This window comes from Leguminivora glycinivorella, chromosome 17 (assembly GCF_023078275.1).
Source record: "Leguminivora glycinivorella isolate SPB_JAAS2020 chromosome 17, LegGlyc_1.1, whole genome shotgun sequence".
Taxonomy (NCBI): Eukaryota; Metazoa; Arthropoda; class Insecta; order Lepidoptera; family Tortricidae; genus Leguminivora; species Leguminivora glycinivorella.
The window spans coordinates 15,352,807-15,358,908 of NC_062987.1; positions in this window are offsets into that span (position 1 = coordinate 15,352,807).

A 6,102-nucleotide genomic window follows, 5' to 3' on the forward strand; every position below is an offset into this window, starting at 1 on the left:
GTTTAAGTAGCGTTCGCCCGCGAATGATAGCAACTGTCCGAGAACTGAGGCCGGGGAGTGAGTGCGCTGCGATAAGGCATTTTGTCGATCCGGGTCGCAGCTGGTCAGGAAGCGCTCGTATCAGTGCGCTCGCATTGTTCTCGCGATCTGTTGACAATTAAAACAATCAGTTGCAGCCGTTGACTTACATAAATATAAGGACGAGGCATACCAAAGGGATAGATGCGTGGGATCCAAAGGGATAGATGCGTGGGATAAATGCATTTTATAAAAATAGAATCTAGTAATATATCTTCTAAAGCAGTGATAAACGTAACTTTTTAGAATGATGGCAACCCTTTTAGGTACGGTCACCAAACTTTTAATGTATATAAATACAGGACTAAAGGTTCTATATTACGTTCAATAGACACATTTATCTCACCAGACCGAATTATCCTGGCTCATCTTGGAAGAAAAAGACCTTAAGGACACTAAAATCTACTAATCTCTTCTGCTTTGCCCAAAGGTTGACTGGTAGAGAATGCCTCATGGCACAAAGTTCACCTTTTACACATTAAGTTGTTCCTTTTTGCAATAAAGTTTATATAAATTAATAAATAATAACGGTAGCAAAGGTGCCAGTAACACCGGCTGTACATAAATACGAGCCAAGCGTGCAGTCTGTGCCACTAACAGTCGCGCGATGAAAACTCATGAACCAATCACGTTGTAGCGTTCTACCAAGGCGCATCAAACAATGTTCAGTCGAAATATAAATTGCGTAGTCTTTACTTTTGAAATCTTTGGTTCCAAAGTAATAAATACTAAAGAAAAAATAAAATAAAGGTCAAAATAGCTGAACGTAAACAGCTAATGGCAGTTATTTGTAAACAATTCATTACCTAACTACACGAGTAGAGTGACTTGTTTGTTTTGCTTAATGAGCTTAGCCGGCATAATAGGTTATAAATACTTAGTAAACAAAAAACAAACCACTGTAAAATTATATTTACCAAGCATAATTTTCTACGGCATAATTACGTATTATAATAATATTTTATTTATGTGTAGTCGTGTTAGAACTGTTAGAAGGCGGTGATCTTGGAGATGGGTAGACCGATGGTTTCTCTTTGTGTAGCCTTGATGGCCTAGCTAGTCGAAATGAGAATGAGGAGGAACACTTACATTTTATCCCGCCAGGCGGCGCTTGTTGTGCAAGTGTCTAGCATGTCACAGTCATTCAAATGTGAGAGAGAGAAAAAACATATCATCTTCTCGCTCTCACGTATGGACTAATAGGGTGGCGCCATCTGTCATAACCTTTGAGTGTGCCTCCTCATTGTTGGCGCTAGACGCCGATCGGAACGCTTTTTGACTTTGTCGCGCAAATACGAAAAAAAAGCGTAAATAAGAGAGACGGAGATAGCGATATTATCGTAAGTGTCTGGTGCATTCTTTTAAGTACCCTGGCCACCGGCAGCTTGGGATTTGCCCCGTTAGTTTTTGTTTAAGTATAATGTGTTAAAACCGAACTTAATTATGACGACACTAATTACATTGAACAGTTTTAATACATAACAGTTAAAGGATGGGTCATTGTCAAAACTCAAGCTTGTAAAAGTTTAAACCATGAGCTTACAGTGGGACTCAGTCAATTTGTGTAAGGATGTCCTATAATATTTATTTTCCCCCTCACTAGCTCGGAAACACGTGTTTTGTCCTTTAATACCAGCGGGTAAAAACGCATTTTATCCACTAGTGGGTAAAGTAATTTGACCTTGAATAAAGTCAAATTAACTGCTTTAAAATTGATAAAAGTAGGTGAATCTAGTAATAAAGATGATTTACCACCTGTGGAACTACTGGAAGCAGTGATAAACGCATTTTTTGCGTTGTAGTTTCCTCGCTATAGTGAAGGGAAAAGTTTTGTGTTACACTCGGGTGCAAATGTATTTTACTTCTCGTGTGTTAAAAAACTCGCAAGTTCAGGATTCTATTCTCGAACCACTCGCTTCGCTCGTGGTTCAACTATAGAATCCTTTTACTTGCTCGTTTTTCAATTCCACACTCGGCGTTAAAATACAACTTTGCCCCCTTGTATAACAAATAACTATTATTTTAAATCCTGTGTCGAGATTATGCCATAAACGCACAGTTACTACAAATGTCTTCGAAAATAATCCTCCACATCTATTCTCATTGATATTGATCGGCGATTTCATGCCTGTCTGATCGGGCACTTCTCATTTGTGGTTCACCAACCACGGACCCTTTTCGCTGTGTGTAGTCAAACTATTATTCAATGTCGTTCTGAAGCGGGTAAAGGATGGCTTATGCTAGAACGGTACGGACGGAGAACTGTAGAACCTTTTCACATAATTATTTTTAAAACCCGGGACTTAATCGCGTATGACTACATATTAAACTGACCTCCAACGTTTCAGAGACGGCGTTGTCCCCGTGGTCTTCTCCGAGAACAAAGTCCCGACTTTAAAAATAATTATGTGTAATAATCGTGAAAGTTTAAATCAGTGTTGAACCTTTTCACAGTCAACGTCAAAGTGACTTCTATGGCATATAATGTACGGTGTCAATAAGATAGGGTTTTAGAGTGGCCTATGATCCAAATTGGTTGATCGTATATTGTGTCAATTTCTATAAGAGTCGTGTGGTAGCCCAGAGGAACATCTCGGACACTGGGGATCAAATATATGAAAGAGGCGCGTTCCTAGCAAACATTCTAAGCTCGTGTAGGTGAACGCGTACCATGCTTGTATGAGATATGACAGGTTGACTGTTCGCGTTTTTGACAGGCGGTAACTGTGAGGTAACGGAGGGGGTGGGCGGCGCTTTCAGCGGGAGTGGCCATACTGTGGCAGTTATACTGTGCCAGAGGGGAGATCGTAATCGGAATGTTACACAAATACAACCATAAAAGGCTGTTTCCCAATAATGAAGATACTTGAGACACCGCTCTTCTACTTAGAAATACGGTACAAATTCACAAACCATAAGTACTTAATTTAATTAATTTACAATTTGCAATTTATATTTTAATTAATACACAACTCCTGATCAATTTTAACGATTAAAGACCTTAAAACAATATTCAGCGTCAGTTTTATTTCACTTATAAGAGTTATAAGGTGTATTAGGTTTATTCCGAATGACAGAAATGCTGTGGTAATTCCGAAAGGGGAATCTTGATATGATGGAAATAATGATGATTTTGGTGCGGCTTTCGTAATTACCCACCTTACATGCTACTTAAAAAAAAGTTAACAACATCATGCGGTATACTATTACTTACAATCATCTCATCTCATCATTTTATTTTATTTTTATTTTTTTATTTTATTTATTTGATAAGTACACAGTTTCTTAGCGTATCATAGATATTTTTATAGCTAAATTTATAATTTAGGTAAAGTCAACAAATATAAAACATTTTACTGTCATAAACGCGCTGCGGATTGCGGTACGTTGCCAGCAAACCGTCAAAATGTCAAGAGCTCTCGTACAAATTACATTAAAAACCGACAGAAACGACCAAAAGTAGGATCCACGCTCTAGTTTCAGGTCAATTCGAAAACACATTTACATCTGAATTATATTTAAATGATATTATTAATTCATTTACATATAAAAATAACAGCAAAACAAAACAAATGAAGAATGAATTATTACGCGTTGTATGACATCATCCGCTTAGTATGACGTATTTGTCATATCCCTCCAATGTCAATTTATAAGCGGGTTCCACTGTAGGTATTTAGGTAAATATGACCGATCACCGATTTTTTGAAGGTTTAATGCGACTTCCAGCTCATCATCCTCCTTGCGTTATCCCGGCATTTGCCACGGCTCATGGGAGCCTGGGGTCCGCTTTGACAACTAATCCCAAGATTTGGCGTAGGCACTAGTTTTACGAAAGCGACTGCCATCTGACCTTTCAATAAAAAGGGTAACTATTAGGCCTTATTGGAATTAGTCCGGTTTCCTCACGATGTTTTCCTTCACCGAAAAGCGACTGGCAAATATCAAATGACATTTCGCACATAAGTTTCGAAAAACTCATTGGTACGAGCCAGGCGAACCCAACCTTCGGATTGAAAGTCGCACGCTCTTACCGCTAGGCCACCACCACCATCATGATGTTTAAATTATATAATTTTATGATCAATGTAAGGTTCGAATAGGCTGTTGGCTAGCCTAAAGCCGCAGCCGTCTGGTAATTAAGTTCAGTAACTATTAAATTACGGAGACCGAAGGGTTGAATCCCAATTTTATTCAGTATTCAGCCAACCACTATTCACTATTCCAATATTATGGCTATACAGACCACAAACTAATTATGATGAAATGAATCTGGGCTTACCTATAATAATATTTTAATTTATTTTCGCTAATAAATACTTACAAAATGTTCCTACGTGTCAACTTTTTAGCCAGTCTGCTCCGAGATTACGGGGATTTTTTTTTGTTAACATGAACATGACATTACAGTGAACTAATACGGCATGAAACATAAACAACACATAACATAACAACGTATGAAATTAGATATACAGTATAACAATACATCACATTACACTCGGCCTAGCATCCATCACCTCACAGAAGCGTCAAGCATTCATTTTTCACAGCCGCAGATCGCACTCGGGTGTTGACGCCAATTCCGTAGAGAGAGAGAGAGAGAGAGAGAGAGAGGGAGTTCCTTCGCGACACAGTTCGCGGCTTGGCGCAGCCGGTACCGCCGAATATGCCGTCCTTGAAACGTCGGAGGTTAGTTAAAAACTTAGGTATACAAGATTAAGTTACGTTTGTAATATTAAGTGCCTATAATTATTACATGTTTGTAATCTAAGGTTCATCAAAATATAAGAAATCGGAGGTGTTAGCTCGAATTCAGATAAACCTAACCTGATATTATGTTATTAGACGGTCACGGGTAGACTGAGTCTACTCGTGACCACGGACGTAATGTCATGTCCGAAACGTCGGGTTAAATATAAAACGTAAGTTTTACGCGATTAAGTCCCGTTTTAATTTTAATTTAATAATATGAGTGAAGATCGTGTTAGTTTAAATCAATATACTGATATTATGTTTAAAATTTTGCATAATTACCTACCTACTTAAGCGCTTTTCCTTACCTTTTATTTTGTACGATAAAACTCTAATGTGGCTACCATAACTTTAACATTGATAACGTAATTTAAGTCTGTGACGGTATCATAAAATTTCTGTGATTTAATTCTGTGAAAGTATCATGAAATATTGGCTCAGGATGTCGTTACGTATAAGTGGTATAAGTTAATACTTTTTCTATAGTGTGCATGTCGAAACTCTTGAATTACGTAAACTCAAACAGGATTGCATGACCCTGTCAATATCACCTACTGTCCATACAATTATTATGATAAGATCGACAAGCATATCCGTTATTATTATTTTTCAGCGGCGACACAATACGACTGTCGTGATGTATGACTTGTATGAGTCATCGGTTGTAATGTGTTTACTTTGATAGCCGCCGACGTGAATGCATTGTGCAATATGTAAGAAGGTGCGGTCGACTTTAGGTAATTATGATCATAGATTATGACATGGCCAGTAGTGCATCTTACTCGTTTGCACTACTATAAGAAAAATATTACATTTGAAAAAAGTATAAATAAATTGCAGCAATAATATAGTAATACTGCCATTATATATGCCATTTCACTTACCTAATCAATATTAATCGTGTATCGGACCATGATAAAATTACAAAGACCTTAATAATAGGGAATAGGGAATAGGGTATTGCAAACATTTCCTCAAAACCAAGTGAATACGATACGTGACGCCATGGTTAGCTGTAAGTCATGTAATCATGTTTACCAATAAATAAATAAACACACTAATAAATAAGTAAATAAATGAACAGGCCCAGTTGTTGAAACGGCGCAAATATGCGTTTTTAACAAATCGCTACGAATTTGCGGCGCTTGCCATCGAAACGCTGGGCCCGTGGTCGACCGACACTAAACATTTTATAAAAAAAGAAGTGTCGGTCAGACTAATAGGTGTCTCGGGGGACTACAGGGCAGGGTCTTTCTTTGCCCAAAAATTAAG